The sequence below is a fragment of the Lygodium microphyllum genome, chromosome 23, assembly GCF_053477565.2.
Source record: "Lygodium microphyllum isolate KBCC chromosome 23, Lygodium_microphyllum_v1.1.10, whole genome shotgun sequence".
NCBI lineage: Eukaryota > Viridiplantae > Streptophyta > Polypodiopsida > Schizaeales > Lygodiaceae > Lygodium > Lygodium microphyllum.
The window spans coordinates 18,989,378-19,013,356 of NC_141157.1; the positions used below are offsets into that span (position 1 = coordinate 18,989,378).

The window sequence follows — 23,979 nt, forward strand, 5'->3', positions numbered from 1 at the left end:
TCGTAGGGGGAGCAATAGTCTTCCACTTTCGTGCACATGGCATATATTGATGGCTTGCTAAATGCATTGAACTCGAAGAGAGCTAGGAGTATTGTCCTACAATTTAGGACCTAAACCATCAAAAAAGGTTATTGTGAAAATACTATGTGGGCCCATTTGCATGTTTAAGTAAGACGTCTCTCTCCATTGGTTCTTACTGACAAAGTTGATAAAACAAGGAAATTTAGCCAATAAAAATGAAAAGGCTTGACCTTGATGAGCAGAGAAAGTTCCTGAAGAGGATATTGATAAAACAAGGAAATTTAGCCAATAAAAATGAAAAGGATTGTCCTTGATGAGCGAAGAAAGTTCCTGAAGAGGATAATAGGGAGATGTTATAAGTAGGTCAATTAGAAGTGTTGAATTCGACTAACTGCTTTTTGAAGGATTAGGTCTCTAGCAATTTCAATAGCGAGTGTTAGTTCAAACAATTGGACTATTTCTTACGTGCCTTTTCTACCTTGCTTTTGTGTGGTTAGCTCGGCGGCATTAAGGTGAATGAAAAAGAGAGAGAAGTGCAAGTGACTCAGGGAGACGTGTCTAACCGTAGGTGAGTCGAGCTCCCTATGTGCGTATCTTGTAGCGCTTGTAACAATGTTAATTGTGTTGCTTATACTAAAAAGAGTCATTATTAATAAGTGGTTTATTCTTTTTATTTTGAGCTTTACTTGAGCACATTCTTGCTCCTCTCACGTTCTTCCTCCTGTCACTAGTTTTTAATATGATTCAAAGGCTAGGTTATTGCACTTTTCGCGGGAGTTGTGTAATTGTTTGCAGTGAAAGTCTCCATGTTCAATAGAATCAAGTGCATCCATTGTTCTTAATATAATGGTCATCAAATTTAGTCCCATTCTTGAAAAGTCTTCCAAGTAGGACTTCCTCTTCAACACCTTCACGATTGGAAAGCATCTATACGCGATCGGCACGCTTCCGAGTTTTGATTATCGAGATGATGTTTCGTTTGCGCAGAAGGGAACGTTGAGCTCCCCCACAAGGATTCGTTGCCGCATTTCTCGGGACAAGGTTGGGTTGGCCAATTTTAGTTCATGATATTGAAATCGACACCTTCGTCAAAGAGAGCATCGAGGACAATAAGTTTGTCCCTCGGATATGCTAGTGGTATTAACTCTTTGCCTCTAGGCTCAATATTCACAGCTTTGAAAGTACCTTTCGAATGCTAAGCAATTGTCATGTAAGGCAATTGATTAGCGTGCCATTGAATTTATGCGTGGACACATCCGGTCCGCTAGTCCTTGGCTGGTCTTCGTATTGGCTACCTCTAGCGATTTTTATGGAGGAGTTCTTGGATGGAATTTCTGTCCACATAAGAGTAAGCTCAAGGGTTTACAAACCCGGGTGGCTTGTATTCTAAAAACAGGCTATACCCTCCACTCCTACCTTGTTGACCTGTGGTAGGATGATGCGGCCACCACCGATTTTGGATCATACCCTAAGACTAGTTGCTGGTACCTGTCCACATAAGAGTCCACCATATCACCACAATGCCCAGGACTATAGTTCTGTCATTAGCCGGGGCCATCTTGGGGCCTACAGCTCCAGTTACACTACAAAGTATAGGAAGGTTAACCCATACATGCACCGTTATCAATCTACAGTTTGAACTACCATGGCGGCCAAAATCCGCACAAGCTTCTCCAGTAGAGAGCTGCGGCTTCAGGCATTCATTCAATGAATGTCATGGGAGCTCTGCTGATTCCCTGGCCTTGCGCAGAACTAAAATTTCCGACTTCAAATGCCCCTGAAATTGCTGTCGTTGCACATACATGCCTTGCGTGCACTGTCTGTGTGAACCAGTTTGCATGCTATGCGATTGGTGCCTCTTCCACTTTGTTACGTCTGGAGCCTTCACACATTTTTTTCCTTGTTGCTTAGAACCCTTGTCACGGTGCACCCTCGACGTATCGAGGGAGAAACTCGGGAGCTGGGCAGGAGAGGCCTGCCTGTTTCCACCACATGGTATGTAATCATCGAGGGAGACCATGAGGTCATCTCATCCTCCCTTGGCACAAACCAAGCAAGTGCCGTGTGTGTGTGTGTGGTCGGAGCAGGACCTGGCAGCACAAGCCTAGAAGGAAGGATAGAGACCGAAAGATCAGTGCTGACTGACCTCTCCATCAGAATCCATGGCGCCGGAGCCACCAGCAGCAAGCAACAATTTCGAGCTTTGATCGCGCCAAAATAGACGCCGGCCTCCCGCCCCCATCCAAGCGTGTCCGCGAACACCCACGTGAGTCCGATAGTCGTCGAGATTCCGATTGCGGTCCGGTCCGTGCAAGCCCCCTGCGGCAGGCCGGGCCAGCAGGATCAAAGCTACGGAGCGGATCTGTGCTGCGGCGTCCAGCGCGGGGCCTGCCGCCTATCAGGCCAATGCGTCCGCTTAAACCGGCACCGGAGCAGTTGAAGGACAGAAGGGGTCGTTGGAGATCCCGCTCTCCCCCGACGGAACGAGCCTTGCCATGCGCTGCCAGAGCGAGCATGGGACCTTTTCTCTCTCAGCATTGCACCGACGACGAAGATTGGAAGGCGATCCGAGCGCGACGCTTGCAGCGGGAATGGGTCTGCAGGTTAGGTCTTCGCTCTGAATAGGGGCCGCGCGAACGCGAGCCCCCGCTGCCACAAATTATGACGTGCACTCTCCCACTCAGGGGAGATGCTAGGGTGCGGCCCGTCCGCAGTGCAATGGAGAGGCCGACCCTAGGCCATCGGCCTTCCTGATCACCGATAGACCCCGCCCAGGTAAGTATGCTGCTCTCCCCGCCAGGCTTCGCCTTAAGTAGTAGGTACCCCCCGCTGCCTCCCTCCCAGCAAGCACCCCATTCACGACCACACGCTGCAGGCTATACCTAAGGGACGAAAACGCCAACGTAAACGCAGCAGAGCTCTCCTCGAATTTGATATTCACCAAAAGTCTCCTCCTTTCCAAACTCCCTTTTTTCTTACAAATTCCCCCTTCTCGCATTTCATTGGTATTACAGGGGTACCAAGGTTACCTCACTTACCTCGAACGTTCGGGATGGTGCTTAACCGGTCACGCCAAGCTAGCGCCCCTGGTAAAGCTTACTTGCATGTAAAAAGGTCCATGACCAACTAAAAAGAACCACAAAATGGGTAGGATGCCTAAGGGGGATGGGGAAACCCTTAATATTTTTTAATTTAAAGGATGAGAAAGAATAGAATAGACTTTTCATCTGCGTACAAATTTTGAACTCTTGCTTTCAATTGGGAGAGTGAGAGTGAAAGTGTTGTGTGTGTGTGTGTGAGAGAGAGAGAGAGAGAGTGTGTGTGTGTGTGTGTGTGTGTGTGAGAAACTGAATGGGTGAAGCTTTGTTCTTCCTTCTCTTGAGCACTCTCTCGTGCCTAAGCTCATGCTTCCTTCTTGCATGCAAAGGCCATAGAGGGTTAAGAATGAAAGGAATACACTCAAGGGTCATGGAGCTTCACAAAGGCCTCCTCCTTCAAGCTTGGAAGCCACATACACTCACTACAAGCGAATCTCAGCATTCATAATACATGCGAGAGTCTAAGTGAGAGATGGCCATTGTACTTCATACATCAATTCTCTTGAAAAAATAAGTAGGTGCGCATGGTTTTAGGCACCCATTATGAATTGATCCTTTCCGAGGGTGCAAAGAGATTAGTGAGAGATGGCCACTGTACTTCATAGATCAATTCTCTTGAAAAAGTAAGTAGGTGCGCATCAATCGATCCCCTTTCCACTAGTGCGCACTTATGTGTGCTCCAGCACATTGGCACTTGCATTAACTCACCCTATGTGCACTTGAGTGTACCCTTGTGTACCTAGGGGCTGCATCTTGCATTGCATCCATAATCCCAAGTACTCTTGTGTCCACATAGAAGTCTCTGCACATTGAAACATTCACTAGCACTTTAAGACTTGCCATAATGTGTTGCACCTTGCACTAGTGTCGCATCTCAACCATACATGCACTATAAGTGCACTCTAGTGCAATTATTGTAGACACACTTCTTCTAAACAACCCTAATGCATGATGACCCACCTCTCTCTCTCTTCTTTCACAAGCCAACAACCATACTGTTTGTAGGGGAGGCTTGAGGGGGAGTAAGGAAAGACAATGAGGCCTTGTATGTGTACTTGCCACATCAAATTGCACACTCTTGTGCACTTGCATACACTTGAGTGCACTTGTGTACATTTGAGTGCACAAACATGTATGTGCACTTGCACTAGCACTAGCATGTACACTTGTGTGCACTAGAACCTTGCATTACCATTAAATCCATCTCTTCACACAATTCCTAGTACCCTTCCATATCATAGTGTATTAGTTCGAGTGCACTGCACTTGCATATGAACTTTCAACTTTGGTACATTATTTCCATTAAGCATTACCCACATGCACTAGTGCACATACATTTGTGCACTATCCCACTCCTACACACAATCTTTCATAACTACTTATAGTTAACATAAATATCATGTGTACTCATTATGAGCCTTGAATTCATTTAAGATCCCAACTGCACAGACAAGTGAATAGTAGTATGCCACTCATACATGCACTTGTTGCAAGAGTCTCTTTTGTCTCAATACCAACCCACTCCCACCTTGTTTGCAAGGGAAGTTTGGAGGGAAGAAGGTGGCATCTTGCAATGCACTAGTGTGCAATGGTGCGCTTGCATGCATTCGTGTGCACAAATGTGCATTGGCACTGGCACTCGCATAGACACATGCATGTGAACTTGAGTACCCTTGAGTGCACTAGTATCCACAACCCCACCCACTCTAGGTCCACTACTACAAACCTTACATTTAGCCTCACTCAATTCACTTATGTGCTTGATTGCACATAGTGCAGTTGCTTTGACACTCACACACACTAACATTGGCACACTGACATGGACATGTGCATATACACACATGTGCACTTCTGATGCACTTGTGCTAGCAACTCTAAACACCTTAACCTAGTGCACAAAAACGTATATTGAGCCAACCATTGTGTACTTGTGTCTGCTCGAGTGTACTTGTGTGAGCCTATGTATGCTTGAAATTAGTGCACTTACCTGTACATGCACTTAGGAGCAGTTGCACTTAGACTTAGGTGCGCCTACACCTAATTGTATTTGCCACCTAAATATTCTTGTAATTGCACATAGTCACACTTGTGTAGAGTGCACATGCACTATGCACTAACCCTGAACAACTGAGTCTCTGAGCTCACCTTAGGACACCTTTCTTCTCAATCTACATCTGCATACCTTAAGGCATGAGAAGGAATCATAACTCTACATGTTGAGCACTATTGTTAAGCACTCTAAGCACACATATTAATTCACTTTCCACACATGTGCACTGTTGCACCCCATGTAGTCACTACATTCCACTCTCAATGCACACAATTGCATTTGCACATGCGCAAAGTGAAAAGAAAGGGTAATTGCAATAATTAAAAAGGAAACTCGCAAGGGAAAAGAAATAAACTCAACAAGGCAAAAAAAAAACTGTCAAGAAAACCAGAAGGAAACACAATTAATCTAATGCAAGTATAGTTGTTTGAAAAGTTAAAAGTGCTACACGAAAGTGTTTTTTACACATTGTTTGATGGAAAGAGAGAGAGAATTTTTGCACAATTCATGAGCACAAGCAAGATTGTGACCAAGAAGACTTCACTTGCTCAATATTCAATGATCTAAAGAACAAGAAGAGATAAAGGTAGGAGACTCAAAAATAAGAAGCAAAACATAGATGTGACCTTCCAACGCCCACATCAAGGAGAGACCCCAGTCCTAGTAGATCCTAGACATTCAGAACACCCCTATACATGACCTAATTAACTAAGTTATCTAGTTAGACCACTGAGAAGCAAGAGAAACCACGAGGATGACACCAAGCACAATGAAGAGAATTGAGGGGCTGAGGCAATGCCTTGAATGACTTCCAAGCCTTAATCAACAACTTCTAGTAAGCTACAAAGTTTAATGTCTCCGATATGACTCGAGGTAATGGAAAAACTTTGGGAGAGCTGCAAGGCCAACGGATAAACACTCTTAACTAACAACTAGATCTTAACAATGAAACTAGACACTAGCTTGCAACCATGCAAGCAAAGATGGAAAATATCCATTGAATGTTATTGGATGCAAGAGTAATAGGATGGGGATAGGATTCCTTCTCAGGTCCCATGCAATGATGCCCTTGTTTGACTACTCTTATTTGATGCAAGTAGGGACCCACATTGCACAAACCATCCTAACCTGAATGGAAAACACTCTAGGTGCTAGAGACCAGGCAAAAATCCCCTTAATTGCAAAATAGGTAGATAATTACTGCACCGAGGATGACCCTAATAGCTTTATCAAAAAATTTGTGCAAGTCTATGATGCCAATAACCTTATTGGTGACACCAATCAAGTTCAAGCCTTTGAACTTTGCTTAGGAAAAAATGGACAAACCTGGTTTACTAATCTTGATGCTACTGAGAAGGCCTCCTTCATATTGCTTATGAACTTTGCTTAGGAAAAAATAGACAAACATGGTTGACTAATCTTGATGCTGCTGAGAAGTCCTCCTTCATATTGCTTATGGACATATTTAGTAAATGCTTCATAAAAACTAGCTATGGGGATAACCTCATTGTTCAACTCATAAACATCGAGTAGTAATGAGGATGAGAGCCCAAGAGATTACATCTCCAAGGTTTAGATTCTATACAAACAAATCTCTACCACCATAGAGCGACCCATCACCATGGCAGACAAAATCCTTCATCAAAGGCATCTACAATGAAAGGTTTTGTGAAACCTTGGTTAGGAACTCTGAACTTGATCGCTCCAACATCAATAATGTTTTGGATAAGCCTATCCATGTGGACCACCTCCACCATGAAATGGATTAGAGAGAAAAGGTCATATGGATCTTATTAGTCATGATTGTAGGGCAAAACTACACAGAAACCAAGGAAACCCAAGAGTTTATTGTAGATGTTATGAATTTGCAGCAATAACTACTTAAGAGAAAAAAATCACTCAAAATTTCTAGATCCCACAACCAAAATGTATAATGCATTCATTGCAAGGATGGGGATCACCTACCTTTAGAATGTCCTCAACCACCTTGATCATGCATGAATTGTGGATGATTTGGCCATGAAGTACCATATTGTAGAGCCCCATGTAGCCTCTTTGCTCCTACATTTGCCTACCAACAATTTAACCATGGCCCAGACAGCCTCCACTTGCCCCATCATTGGCACTACTAGCCCCTCTATAGTGGCCATGCAATGAGCTGAGATTAACCCCTTAGGAATCCCTAGACCTCCTATGCCAATTGTCATGCACCCGCCTAGTGATGCCCTAGTCCACTTATATGAAGAACCAACAGAATAAGCAAAATACACAAGCCCTTTTGTCTATTACAATGAGGAAGGACGTCTAATCCTCATGGACTACTATCTTATACCCTTTATTATGTTGGTATGAGGTTGGAAATGAGGCATGTCTGCAAATTAGGACCCCATTGCCTATTGGAATTGTGGGCAACTATGGCATGTTTCCTTGAGGTGTCCAAAGAAACAAGAGTAGTCTAAGGTAGGTGATGATGACCAACATTGCCTTGAATGTGAAATTACACACATGTATCTAGATTATCCATAGTGTAAGGCAAGCAAAAGGAAGGTTGTAGTGCCATATATTCCTTTGAGCCTATTTATAGTGGAAAACGATGAAGATAGCCTTCCCATTCTTATGCATGCCATCACTCTCACACAAAGTAAGGTTGGGGGAGTGAGCATTGAAGGTCCCATGACTATGAATGGATCCATTATTGGCAAAAAGAGCACCAAGAAATGAGAAAGAGAGCTAAACTCAAACTTAAGAGAATGTTGCTGCCTCTAGCATAGAGAGTTCTACAATAGTACCATAGACTACTAAAGAAGCCATCACCAAGGATGAGGTATATCCTAACCTAGTTCAGCAGCAGCTAACTGCAATTTTCAAGGTTAAGGAATGGGTAAAGGTGACTCAAGATGAGTTCCAAATAGTGCAAGCTAATGAGATCCTGAACCTTCAAAGCCTATCCGATGCATCTCTTCAAGAAAAGAAATGACAAATTGATGAAATCACGACTGAACCCTTGAATGAACTACAGCCCATAGAATAAGAGTCTTATCTTGTTCATGATACAAGCAAGTCTCATTATATATATGAGGACATCAAACCAACCATTATCTTGCATCCACAAAAATTACCATTTTACTTGGAAAATTTTTCAAATGTATCTCATTAATTTGTGAAGGATTAAAATATTGGGTAGAAGGAATGAACCTTGCCAAATTTCACCATATTCTACAACTCAGCTTTAATACACCTCCAACCTTAAGTGCTTTAGGGGTTAACACATTTTGGGGAAAGGAGCCAAGCAACATGCTATTCTTCCCATGGAGACCCTTGGAGATACTATTTGGCAAGGAATCATTGACAGTGGAACATGTGTGAGGATAATGAATCAAGATGTACTCCAAGCTTGGAAAAATCCATTGATTGAACTAGTACATTTTAATCCCAGATCACCAATGGTTTTAAAGTTAGACCAATAAGGGTTCTAAGATATTGGCTTATCGAGATCGTTGGGGTACAACAAGGTTATGCAATGCATGTCTTGTCGAGGACTTGGGCAATGGTCTAGTCTTTTAAAGAAATAAGAAGGAGGCAGTTTGCATCGAGATAGTGTCTTAGTGGAAAACCTCACTGGTTGACTTGGACCCTATCTTAACACTCTTGCGTGGAGATTCTAACAAGCGTGCAACCCCTTGGGGATATATTTCCTCTCTTGAGGATGAACATGATTGGATACACATTCACGCCACTTAGAACTACCATTTATAGAAGAGCTAGAGTATCAATCAATCTATGAACGCTTGAGTCACGAAAATGCATGAGATTTCAAACCTCATGATAGATCCTCCAGTAGAATCAATCTATATGCTACTCTTTATGATGGCCCTTGACTCAGTAAATGTGCAAATTTTTTAGGCGATCCTACTGTAATGGACAAGCTTGCATTACACAAGGTTCTCAGCTAGTGGTAGCCATGTTTTCATAATCAGGTAGACACTAATTCGGCCATCTTCAAAGAATTGTTAAGCAGCCTCACATGTCACCTGTATCAAGTCACATTTGATTTTCATAATAGCCTTTTTGCCTCATTAATGAAGGAATAAGGTGTAGATGCCAAGGAAGTGAGTGACTCCAAGGATGGTCAATTAGTTTAGGACGATGATGATTCTAAGTCTGATATAGCAGATTACGACATAGATAGCTATACCATTAAACAAATCTATACGAACCCCAAACCCTCTTAGACCTCGAGCTTACTCATTGGCATGGGTATTGTGAGATTGCACTTAGAGTTGGAATGGCTCCAATATCTCAAGGTGCTTGACTATGAACATCACTATCCTGGTCCTAAGGTGGTCATAATCAAAGGCAACCTAGTTCAAGTCCCAGAGAACACCACAACAAGTTCTAACTCTAATATGGGTAGAAGTAGTGATTCTAACCTAGAAATTCCTCAACCAACCCAATCTACTAAGTCTAAGTCCAAACTTTCTGTCCATTTAAGGTGAAAACACCTAAAATGCAATACTCACAAAACAACGAGTCGAAAGAGATTCACGAAGTTCAAAAAAAGTAGCCGGGTAGTAGTATTGTTAGGCACAAAGCGCAAGGCACATCTAATGAACCCATTGAGGGACCAACAAAGATCAAAGAAGTAAACATTGCAACATCAAGGGAATCCTCTAAACTTGTTTACATTTCTAAGAGCCTCATCGTAGAGGATGAGGAACAATTGATCAACTTGATGAAAGAATACCAAGAGATATGGGTGAGAGATTCATTGGTTACTAAAAGTAGGATTCATCTATGAAATATAGCATATTGCCTAGGTATCATCGATCATTGTAGTACTCAAGAAGAATGGGAAATTTTATGCATACATCAATTATAAAAAGTTGAATGCTATAAGTAAGTAAGAGAGATCAATATTCCTTGCCATACGTGATCATATGATTGAGCAAGTAGCAGGGAAGGAAGCTTGCAGGTTCTTCGATAGGTTTCATGTGGGATCTTATATAAGGTGGGCCACCATGTGCCCTTCATTACCAATACCTACATAATGATACCCTTATTCTTTGTCATCTTCACTTGTACACGACTTTGTGATTGTACTTACGAAAGGGTGCCCTTCCTTTTCAATACCTACCATTGTGCATATGGTCATCATTCCCAGCCTATATGCAATCACTACATTAGCCACATGTATTCCTATTCATAACTACTCCACTCAAGCTACACCTCGTCCCACTCGATAACTAAAATACTCAAGGATAAAACTTGATTACCCCAACAATCAATTGCCACTATTCAACCAGTGCTAAACCCATTGAGATTGACCCATAAAAGGTCACACTATCACATGCTTGATACCCCATCACAATCCTTGTTGTTTCTCTAGCACTTGTTTATGCCTGTCACTTAGTTACTTGCTATCGCCAGCCTGACTTGCACTCCCTATTGACTATGCTACATGTGTTGCCATGCTCTACTACCCGCCTAAGTACCACCATGGACCACTATAGCTCCACAAAAGTGGCAATAGTGAGAGATCTCTTGAGGAAGTGTTCTAATATGGATATTCTTTAGGTTTAGGATGCCTTTTAGAGGTTTAGGACCTCTTGAATTGACAATGAGAATAATATATAATAGATTCTTCCCCCCCACATGATGTTAGACACTTAACTTTTAAGCATATTAACAATTAATTAATGTAACAAAATACTTGACGCCACCAAGAGATATATTTTTGTAGGCTCCCAAACATATATATATGCACAACATCAAATATATTACTGCTTATTTAAAACATTGTCATGCCAAAAAGTTGTCATGCTTGCTTTCCAAACTAACATGCTTCATAGACCTTATGTAATTCTGATACTATAAATGCAAGCAAAACCTATAAGCAACCATTTGGACTATCTTAGCCTTTATACATTTGCATATCTAATATGTTTGTATTATATTATGGATTCTAGCATCCAAAGTAAACATGCGACTAACTCTACTTCCTTTTGCAATCAACTTGTACTTATTATTAAAGTCTTGCACAAAACATCTCTTTGCATTAACGTAACATGCAGCCATGGCTCTATCACCTAAAAAACAAACACCGAATTCTTGGTGACGGATTGGACATCTAATACATCTAATAACCACTTTGTCTCACCATCAAGCAAGGAAAAATGAAAATTTTACCATGCATGAAATCGAGTAGCATGAATCATTACTAGTCTCTACATAACCTAGACTTTGTAAATCCTACATCTATCAAAAACATTCGACATGGTTGGTCATATGATTAGATTCACTTGAATCAACATACCATATATCATCACTTGTTTCCTTTCCTATAACAACATTACATCACATGATGCATAACAAACGTATACTTAGTTTTACTATCATTCTACATTGAAGATTAGGTATACTTTTATTGCTACTATTTACCATTGCAAATGTCACCTTCTTATCATAAGAATGGATTGTACTATGGTCTTTTCTTCCATAGTAATGATAGATAATACCAAAATTACTAGAATCTTTGTTTTATCATCCATCTCTTTCTCTAAAGCTCCTCTTATCTCTACAATTACCACCACCTCCGAAAATTTGCATGCCATCAAACTATTTATTTAACGTGTTTTATTGGTTATCACCAGCACATCCCATACTATGGCCTCTTGAAGAGGGCCCACTGTATTCCCTTCTTGAACTTGAGTAGAATGCTTAGAATTTCTCACTACTTCTTTCTAATGATTCACCCTATATACTAATCTCTTCATAATCATGAGAGAGACCTTCAAAATCTAGAAACGACTTCCATACATTGATAAAAGTAATAAAATATATTCAATCATTTTCATTATTAATACCACCAAAAGTAGATGAAAGCAAATCATCATTATCAGGCATTGCATCAACAGCTATCAAAGCATCTACAATACTCCTCACCTTCAAAACATACTCATTTATAGACATTTCCTCTTTCTTCAAAGTGTGAATATCTTGTTGAGTTGAATCTTCCATACCTTTGTATTTACTAAAAACATATATTCAAAGGTGGTTCAAGTTGCATGTGAACGCCTAATGTTTCTTATATACCCCAACACAGTGTTATCAATGATTATTGGAAATAACTAATGCATTACTTTTTTATTGTTTGTATTCTATTTTTTCAATGCCTTTAACTCTTCTGCAGTAGTTGAAGGATCACTTAGCTCTGGTTTCTTTTCTTCACCTAAAACGAACTTGTTGGGAGGGTTTACCAAGTACTTTCCTTATGAATTGGCATATAATACCTCACTAATAATATCAAATATCCTCATTATTGAAATACAATTAGGACTAGTCAAAAATGTGTGGCCTTTATCGTATTTAAACATTACGATTTAATTTTTCTAAGCACACATGTGTTTAATGATGTGCGTGTATGCAAATGTGACAACTTTTCACATTCCATTAACTAAATTACTTTGCCAATATAAAATAACTTGTTTTTGAAGTGGACATTTTTGAACATTGTTTTAGTTTAAACAAAATGCGGACACACATTGTTTATTAAGTTGAACTGAATAATGGGGACATTACAAATTGGTACCCTTATTCTTTATTATCATCACTTATATATGACTCTATAATGCATACTTACAAAAGGGTGCCCACCCTTACCAATACCTATCATGATGAACATTATTATCATTCCTACCATATACGCCATCACTACATTAGACACATGTCTTCATATTCATAACTATTTTGATCAAGCCACACCTCGTCCCACTTGATAACTCCAATGCTCAAGGACAAAACTCAATTTTCCCAACAACCAAATCCCACCCTTCGATTAATGCTGGAACTACTGACTACTCCATCAAGGCTCACATGTCTTACTATCACATACTCAACAACCCTAGTGCCTATTCATGCATGTCACTAAGTTACTTTCCACCATTAGTGTGTCTTATGCTCCCTCTTGATTGTGCTACATGCATTGCCCCACTCTATTGCTCCCCCTAGTACCACCAAGGACCATTATTGCACTACACAAATGGGGGGGGGAGAGAGAGAGAGAGAGAGAGAGAGAGAGAGAGAGAGAGAGAGAGTTGTCTTTGTTAGACAAAAGGAGAGAAATCCACATTTGAATTGGTTTGGAATATCCTTGTGGTTCAAGATGCCTTCTAGAGGTTGGGACCGCCCAAACCTACATTGAAAATGATATATAATAGATTCTCCTTCTCCATTTGACCTCAAACAAACACTTAACTTTTAAACATTTTTTGTTTCAATAGTAGCCTTGAAATTTTTGAGGTGATCAAGCACTTCATTCTTTTCCATCACAAAATACATTCACAACTTTCTAAAACAATTAGTGAATGCAACAAACTACTTGGTGCCACCAAAACATATATATGCACAACATCATATATATTACTACTTATGATATTGTCATGTAAAAGAGGTTGTCCTACTTGTTTCCCAAATTGATATGCTTCATAGATCTCATGTAATTCACCAACTCTAAATGCAAGAAAACCTTTAAGTGACCCTTTGGACTGTATTAATTTTAGTCTTTACACATTTGCATATCCAATATGTTTGTATTATAGTAGGAATTCTAGCATTCAAAGCAAACATGCGACTAACTCTACTTCCTTTTGCAATCAACTTATACTTATTATTAAAGTCTTCCACAAAACATCCCTTTGCATTAAATCTATGTAGCCCTAACTTTACCATCTAACATATAGACACCAAATTTTTTGTGACAAATGGCACATTTAATACATTTGATAGACAACTTTCTCACCATCATGCAAAGATAAAGGAAACTTTTACAATTCATGAAATCGAGTAGCATGAATCATTACCCATCTCTACATAACCTGGACTTTATAAATCTTGCATCTTGCAAAACCATTCAGCATGGTAACAAAATATTTTCAATCATTTGTTTATTAAGACTACCCAAAGTAGATGAAAACAAATCATCATCACCAAGCATTGCGTCAAGAGTAACCAAAGCATCTACAATGCTCCTCACCTTCAAAATGTTTTCCATGCCTTTAACTCTTCTGCAATAGCTGAAATATTACTTTTTTGTCGTTTGTATTCCATGTTTTCCACGCCTTTAACTCTTCTGCAATAGTTGAAATATCACTTAGCTCTCATTTCTTTTCTTCACATGAAAAAAACTCTACTTTCACCTATGAATTGGAATATAACGCATCACTAATAATAACAAATATCCTCATTATTGAAATACAGTTAAGGCTAGTTAAAATTTGTGGCCTTCATTGTCTTCAAATGCTATGATTCTTTAAAGCCTTAACCATGTGTTTATACTCAACATTTTTCCCTTCTTATAGCTTGAATGTATTGTGCCCATATAATTTCTTAGCTAAACTCTTAAGTGTTGTGTGCCAAAGAGGTGGCATCATTATGTTCTAGGTCAAGCCACTCATAAATTCAAATTGAAGCAAATTCTCACGAGTTTAGACCCATTGAGGTTAGGTATAAATGGATCTTGGCAAGCAAGCTTGTAGCGATCTTGGCAACTTAATTGCAAATTGAGGATTTCTCCAAGCCCCTAGCAAGGTTGGCATCCTCTTGTTAGCTTTGTGTGTTGTCTTTTTGCATAGCCCTAGATCTTGATGTACCTCTAAATGAATCCTTGCCATCAAGTAATGGACTCAACATGATGTTCATGGATCTTGGCACTTCCCTGAATGTGGCCTTGTAATGATTTGAATTCAACAATTGGTAGTTTAATTGGCCAATTTCCCACCCAAATTGCAAAGGACTAATGTCTTAATGGATCTAAATCTAGGAGGCTAGGAGGTGTTAGTGGGTGAGACTAAAAGTGCATCCAAGATTCTAATCATGCAAAATATGGTGGCCTGGAGATATTGAAAGTTTGAGCTAACTTTATTGAGGACTACATACAAATATTCAACAAGTGGATGAGCTAAATTGTTATGCACACTAATGTACTAGTGGTCTCGACCCAAGGAAGTGCCAAAAACTATCATGCGGTTGATGTAGACATGCTTAGGATGTGAGAATAGGGTGCCTAGGGTTGAGATGTGCATTTAAGGAATGGTGTAGGCATGTGGAATCTAACCAAGGTTATTTGGGGGGGGGGGGGGGGGGGTCCTAAGGTTGAGTGAGTGGTCAAGTACCCATGTGCCCTCAAAGAGAGATGGGTTCTTATGCCTAACTACTCAAAGGAATATTCTAAGTGAAAGTGCCTAGGGTGTGTGTATGGTGGTTTTAGGAAAGGGAGATTCTTATGCTTAGTGATATGGACAATGTGGTAGCTAGCTATGAAAAACCCTACGAGTGTGCGTGTGTTTGTTTGAGCCATACTAATGGAGTCCCTAAGGCTATGGGTGTGAATGTGACATGCAATGGGTGACCATGCACATGCGAGTGAGGGATCTAGAGTGTCTATAAATAAGGTGTGTAGCCGTGTCTAGGTGTATGCTTGCATGTTCTAAACAATGGGGGCCTCTAAACTATGATTGAGTGTGATCTAAGTGTATGCGCCTAGGTGAGGTGCACATTCCAAAATGTAATTTTGAGTTGTTGAGACTATGTTAGCCATGTGCCCTCACACTACTTGTGTAATAATAGGTGCACTAAAGATAAGTTGTGTGTGCCTAAACACTTAGGTGCTTGGGTGATTATCCAAAGAATGCATAAGCACTGCCTAGACTAGTATTTGCGCATGAGTAACTTCTAATTGCTATGCACATGTATGGTGGGTACAAGTGCTCACCTATGGATCCTTCCTTTTGTGTGGGAGTGCAAAGGTGTATCCTTAGAACTCATGTCCACAAACATCCATGTGTGGTGTGACTAGGTACTCCTAACTAATTATGAGTGTGTAAGAAAGATTATCAACTAAGTGCCTAAGCTAGGTGCCTCCAATGCTCTACAAGGTTGTTCCATGGCTCTAGAAAGAAGAAGCTTGAGAGTTGCGAGACTTACGAAAGGTGGTGGAACTATTTGAGGCACGGAACATCCAGAAATGTGAGCGAAAATATGTGCAACAACCTAGCCCCGATCATACCAACCTAGGTTCCACCATCTCTGTTAGTCAATAATAATATATGAAAGAGTGGAAAAAAAGGTTGCATAAAACATTAATAGCTAAGATTGAATCATAAAAACTAAGTTAATTTTGGAAAGACATTTAGATTATGTGCATTATAGCAAACCGATTAACTAGCTTTCATCATCATTATAAAAGAAATAAAAAAGATCGATTCTAGCTATCCTCCAATTCATGGTGGATGAAAAATTAGTTAGGTTTCGCATACAACTTTTATCTTGGAAAACAACATGATTAACTTAGTCCTAAGTTAGGTAATAAACCTAGGAAATTTGGTTTTAAAAAAATGGAAAAATCTTGGTAAACTTGCATAGTCTTAGGAAAATAAACTTAGTAAATTGTAAAGTCACCCTAGAGGAGAGGTAAAGAAGTCTATTTCCATTTTGTCTAGTATTGTGTGATGGTTTAGATTTTAGATTCTCCTCCCTTACAATTAGACACTTAGGTTAGAATTGTCTAAGGGTTGTCCTCAGCTAGAACATAACCCGATCAATGATGGATCATATAACTATGACTAAAAGAAGGGTCGAATGACCCCCTCCTAAGGACAAATGGTATCCTTTGGAAATACAAAACAATTATCTTCACAATAGGAAAAACCAATCATTAATACTCTCAAAACTACCATACTCCAAGAGACTCTCAACTCTTAGATGGTTTGATTGAACAAGTCAAAGGCTTGTTAGGTATATCATTAAGAAATGAACTTATATTGGACCGAACACTAAAGGAACAATGCAAGAGCAAATCATATATCCTAGGAGGATCGATCTTAAGCAAAGATCAAATAGTAATAACAATCTTAAGGGGGGTTGAAGACTCGCACCCAAAGTGGTAACTTACTAGACTCAGTTCATAGTTGAAACCTTGAATTATCTCTAAGGATAAGAGCAACCCAAGATTGTTCAAGATTGTCTTCTAGGGTAAATCAACTTTTGAAAGAAGTACTCGATGTGATTTTGATTATGCATACAATTGACGACTGATGTACCAAGAATGAATTGCTTGTGATTGTAAGGCATATTTTGACTGAATCTAATCTGAATCAAGTTAAATATAAGAAAGGATGCACTAGCCTTCCCCCAAGGCTAGTTGTAGGGACCCTATTCTATACGGGGGTCAAAATCACCGCTTTGAGAAGCTCAAATCGAGCCTATTGTGAGAGGTCGCTTTGTGGGGAGTTTAATTAGATAAGAGTAGGTAGGGGTGCCAAGGGGGCTCTAGCTAGTAAGGTCCTTAACTCCTAGGATTTTCCTAATTCTCTAGCTAACCTAGAATGGTCTTTTTGGGGCCTTGATACTAGTTAACGGGGTAAAATCTTAAAGGATATTAGACCTTTGGGTTAAATTGTAACAAGAAACCTTCAAAGCAATAAACGAGTTGTTTGACAATGATTGTTTGATCTTGCTTTTGTGTTGGGCTCTAAGTTATGTGAATGAATCTTGTGCTATAAAAGGCTAATTAAGAAAGCTAATTTTAAGTGTCCAAATATAACTATGGTAGGTAATTAGGTAAGTAAAGTGGCCCATGGAGGAAAGTAGGAGGGCATGACCCATGACGGGTTCTTTGTCCTATGGCAAGGTGGTCCCAGTTAGTTGGGAGCTTGTTATATGAGTCACGCTAGCTAGGAAATTACACTGATCCAAAAACTGTTGACTGAGAATATTGACTTCATGTCATTTTAGGGGATTGGAGTGAGATGCCTTATGGATAGATGGGTCAATGTGTTGCTATTCCCCTCATTTCTCACTCTCTTTGGACCTGGATCTAGGTCGATCCTAGTTGGGTTTGGCCATAACATTTTTGCCACAATGTAGATTCAAGAAACCTAAGCAAGTAATCCCATATCATTCCAAGCAGTGTTGGGAGTCATTGCTCAGAATCATGGCCCTAAAAGTAGTTTCAAGTGGCATGTCACATGTGGTATCAGAGCCTAAACCAAATTAGGATTGTTTTGGAGAAATTTGTGAAGGATTGTTAACTTAAAATTGAAGTTAAAGAATTGTGTATTACTAATGATAAATGAACCTATGGCAAAGTATGGGAGCTTGGGATTTTTTCCTAGTATTCTAAGCCATGTACATGTAAACGATGCACTCTTGTGATTATGGATGAAGGAGAGAGCTGATGCACATCCTAGACCAATTGTACAATCCATCCCCATTGTACCAAGAAAGAATATGGGTTTGGGATGAGTGTTACTATTACACAGATGTTGATAATTTCCATCACATCTAGACAAACTTAAAGAGAATTCAATGGATGGAGAATTTGAGGGTCGTAACTGCCTTTATATTCCCCCCATCTAGGAGAAATCCCACCTTGTATACCCACCATTAAGCAATTTGCATGGACTGTTATGTTTATGATGAAGTGGAAAGAGTGATCTGGCTAATAGAGTGATCTTCACCGACAACCATTGAGGGTGATACGAGCTTTCATCCTAAGAGGATAGGGATGTGAGTATGGGCTGCCCTCTATATTCATCAATAGAGCATGAGACATAGGGTGGGATGAGTGACCGGTCCATTTCTCTTTGATTTAATGGAGAGGTGGGATATGTGAATGGAGTGTTACATGCATGGGTTGGGCCTCTAAATGCACAAAGCATGATCTGTTCTATGCACGATGCTATAAGGTTCTTCCCTTTTTTCACTATATGCCTGTATAGGCGAAATGCACAATTGCACCATCAATTGTGCACAAGGCATATAATCTTCACATAAGTAACAATGAGGATTACATCAATGGATGTCAAGATTTGGGCTTTCCTCCTATATTTATCAATAGAGTGTAAGACAGAGGGAGAGGCTAATTGTAACAAATCTTCTAATTTTTTCAACAAATTGAGAGGTGAGGTTTGAGGGACATTACGAAAATTGGTGATCGTATATGTTCTTGTTTCCCTATGCACACATGAGACAGGCCTCTGCAACCATTACATGACATGTCACTCTCTTCTATGCATGACGTGAGAGGAGCAAGAATGTGCTCGAGTAAAGCTCAAAATAAAAAGAAAAAACCACTTATCAGCAATGACTCATTTTCGTATAAGCAACACAATTGACATTGTTACAAGCACTGCAAGATATGTACCTAGGGAGCTCGACTCACCTATGGCTAGACATGTCTCCCTAAGTCACTTACACTTCTCTCTCTTTTTCATTCACCTTAATGCCATCGAGCTAACCACAAAAGCAAGGTAGAAAAAACATGTAAGAAAAAGTCCAATTATTTGAACTAACACTCACTACTGAAATCACTAGAGACCCGATCCTTCAAAAAGCAGTTAGTTGAATTCAACACTTTCAATTGACCTCCTAATAACATCTCCCTATTATCCTCTTCAAGAACTTTCTCCACTCATCAAGGACAATCCTTTCCATTTTGATTGACTAAATTTCCTTGTTTTATCAACTTTGTCAGCAAGAACCAATGGAGAGACGTCTTCTAACTAAGTAACTACTTAAGCATGCAAATGGACCCACATAGTATTTTCACAATAACCTTTTCTTATGGTTCAGATCCTCAATTGTGGGACAATACTCCTAGCTCTCTTTGAGATCAACGCCTTTACCAAGCCAACAATATATGTCATGTGCACGAAAATGGAAGACTATTGCTCCCCCTACAAAGCAAATCATGTGAAGCTTTCATTAGAGGTATAGAAGTTGCAAAGAAATCCGAAACACTACCTATTCAACCATCAACAATGACTCTTCTAGCTTCTGCAATATCCAATTTAATAGACTTTCAACTTTTATCCAACAAAAAGGGACTCTTAGTCAAGCATACACCCACAATTTTCAATATAGCCTTGTCACCACCAACGACGCCAAGTAGTGAGTACCAATAAGCATCCTTCATCATTAGTAACTACCATCCCCCCTTCTAAAACCACTATTCCTAGCATTCCACACCTATGAAGCAAGTTGAAGCATGCTTTCAATAATTGTGAGTATCGAGGCACTATCACTCATATAGAAGGTGGGATAGTGTTAACCTCAAAGAGTAAAGAAGCATGCAAGTTAGTGTCTAAATTAGTTCAACAAGGATTTTCTTTTTGAGTTGGATAATGTTATCGCAATGTGCAATACAATGTAATCCAATGACTAATTCTTGTGGTTGCATATTTATTTTTGTGACATTGTTTGAGAGCTAAGCTCACTCTCTTGAAAATTGTAACATGTCACGAAATGAGTTAGGAAGACCTGCAATGGAGGTTAGGTTATGGGCAAAAAAATTTGCATTCACTTTCGATAAATATGTTAGGTTATGGGCAAAATAATTTGCATTCACTTTAGGAAAAAGAGCCAATGAAAAAGCCACGAAAGTGGGTAAGATGCCCAACTCATTGGTGGAAATCCTAACCCTAATCCTAAGGTATAATAAAAGCCAGAAATGTAAATGAAAAAGCTCATTCTTCCATGACAATAAGCCTTCTCCTGACTTCCATCTTAGCCTCTTGAGCACCTTGTGGAGACCGATGAAGAGTGAGAAAGTGAGAGTAAAAGTGGAGTGAGTGAAATAGTGACATAACTCCTACAACTAGTTCATTGGGATCAAGATGAAATAGTGAGGTGAAGACTAATTGAGGCAAGACCATTGGTTTTGCAGATAGCAATCATGGAGAGAAAGGGCAACATGAGACACTTGATTTCCAACTTATTTCATCCTATTTTCCATATTCTTTGGATCAACCATGAAGCCCTCTTGCTGCAACAGACCTTTGGTGATCAATTTGGAGAAGAAGAAATTAGGAAGGAGAGAGTAGATAGTGAAGAGTAGGCAGGGTGGCCATGTGGACAACGAAAGGCACCTATTTTCAGCTCTTTCTCTAATTGATATTCATTCCTAACCTCTACTCTAGCCCTCCCAAATTTCAGCCATCCAATTTCTAGTTAAAGCAAGCCATAATCTCTAGTTTGTAGGGAAGGAAGTAGGGAGGAGGAAGCAATCACAGGAGGGCAAAATAGGGTACCCACATGGGCAGTAGTAGGTACCTATTTTTAGCCCTCTACCTACCTATGAATTCAGCCCATAATCTCTCAAATATCAACTATCCCATCTTCCACCAATCACTAATCTCTTTGCACCCTCGGAAAGGATCGATTCAAGGCAATAACAAGCAAGACCTTGCTACCCACAAGGCAAGCCCACCACCACAGGGAAGGAGACATGCAAGAATAGACAATAAGTAGGTGTGAATTTTGCCTTTTGTTTGCCATTCCAAACCTATCCATAAGAGCCCACATCTGGAGCATATTCAGCTTGTCATTGATTCTCCTTCAGATGATTGATCTATTGGGTGCTAAATGAGCATAAGAAGCATAGTCCACATAATATGGAGAAGAAGCAAAGATTAAAGAAGAGCAGAGATAGTAAATGCAAGATTTATTGTTGCAAGATTATTAACCATGGTTGCCATGAACTAGCCTTAGAACACCTACAACTTTGTTCATTGCTCCCTTCTTCATCCACCTTGCAAGGAGTGTAAGAGCTTGGTTAGAGCGCTATGCGAGAAGCTTCAAGAGGAAGAAAAGCAATTGGGAAGAAAGAAGAACCACCAAGCCACGAGAAGTAGCTACCATAAGGAGGGAAGAGCCACCAAGTGCAGAGCCAAAGGGAGGAATAGCCAACAGTAGAGGCAATATTTCGTTAAATTTATGCTTCTAAGTAATAGTGGAAGATAGTGATGCACTACATGTATGGCATTAATGAAGATCAAACTATGATCGAGTTTCCAAGCTATGAGTAGAATTCATTTAAATTTAGTCTCCTGTCTTTAAGAGCACTACATAGTGCACAACATCACTCTAGAACGTGCACTAGTACTTATACTTATACTAACATGCATTCTATGTGCACTTGCATTGTAATGTGATCATTTGAAAATTGTATACCCATCATCGTGCAACATTGTGCACATGCACGATTTTAGGCACCCATTATAAATTGGGCTTGTGATCGATCCCCTTTTTGCTAGTGCGCACTTATGTGTGCTCCAGCACATTGGCACTTGCACTAACTCACCCTATGTGCACTTGAGTGTACCCTTGTGTACCTAGGGGCTGCTTCTTGCATTGCATCCATAATCCCAAGTACTATTGCGTCCACATAGAAGTCTTTGCACATCGAAACATGCACTAGCACTTTAAGACTCGCCATAATGTGTTGCACCTTGCACTAGTGATGTATCTCAACCATACATGCACTATAAGTGCACTCTAGTGCAATTATTGTAGACACACTTCTTCTAAACAACCCTAATGCATGATGACCCACCTCTCTCTCTCCTTTCACAAGCCAACAACCATACTATTTGTAGGGGAGGCTTGAGGGGGAGTAAGGAAAGACAATGAGGCCTTGTATGTGTACTTGCCACATCAAATTGCACACTCTTGTGCACTTGCATACACCTGAGTGCACTTGTGTACAGTTGAGTGCACAAACATGTATGTGCACTTGCACTAGCACTAGCATGTACACTTGTGTGCACTAGAACCTTGCATTACCATTAGATCCATCTCTTCACACAATTCATAGTAACCTTCCATATCATAGTGTATTAGTCCGAGTGCACTGCATATGAACTTTCAACTTTGGTGCATTATTTGCATTAAGCATTACCCACGTGCACTAGTGCACATACATTTGTGCACTATCCCACTCCTACACACAATCTTTCATAACTACTTGTAGTTAACATATATATCATGTGTACTCATTATGAGCCTTGAATTCATTTAAGATCCCAACTGCATAGACAAGTGAATTCATTTAACATATATATCACATGTACTCATTATGAGCCTTGAATTCATTTAAGATCCCAACTGCACAGACAAGTGAATAGTAGTATGCCACTCATACATGCACTTGTTGCAAGAGTCTCTTTTGTCTCAATACCAACCCACTCCCACCTTGTTTGAAAGGGAAGTTTGGAGGGAAGAAGGTGGCATCTTGCAGTGCACTAGTGTGCAACGGTGTGCTTGCATGCATTCGTGTGCACAAATGTGCATTGGCATTGGCATTGGCATAGACACATGCATGTGAACTTGAGTACCCTTGAATGCACTAGTATCCACACCCCCACCCACTCTAGTTTCACTACTGCACGCCTTACATTTAGCCTCACGCAATTCACTTATGCACTTGATTGCACATAGTGAACTTGCTTTCACACTCACAAACACTAACATTGGCACACACTTACATGGGCATGTGCACGTACACACATGTGCACTTCTGATGCACTTGTGCCAGCAACTCTAAACACCTTAACCTAGTGCACAAAAACGTGTATTGAGCCAACCATTATGTACTTGTGTATGCTCGAGTGTACTTGTGTGTGCCTGTGTATGCTTGAAATTAGTGCACTTACCTGTACATGCACTTAGGAGCACTTGCACTTAGACTTAGGTGCACCTGCACCTAATCGCATTTGCACTTAGATATGTTGGCACTCATGTGCACTTATGTACACTACCTCTTGCACTTGCACTTGTATGCATGCTCACATATAGTCCACCATAGTGCACTACATCTAGAATTGCATGTCACATGCCCCCTAAATATTTTTGTAATTGCACATAATCATACCTGTGTAGAGTGCACATGCATTATGCACCAACCCTGAACAACTAAGTCTCTGAACTCACCTTAGGACACCTTTCTTCTCAATCTACATCTGCACACCTTAAGGC

At 40.1% G+C, this 23,979-nt stretch overlaps 1 non-coding gene across 1 annotated transcript; it reads right to left on the minus strand.

Moving 5' to 3' along the window:
- Positions 1–2,642: 2,642 nt before the first annotated feature.
- LOC148015937 (U1 spliceosomal RNA) lies at positions 2,643–2,804 on the minus strand. The gene has a single exon (XR_015688246.1). It is a non-coding gene; the product is annotated as a U1 spliceosomal RNA (small nuclear RNA).
- Positions 2,805–23,979: the final 21,175 nt, after the last annotated feature.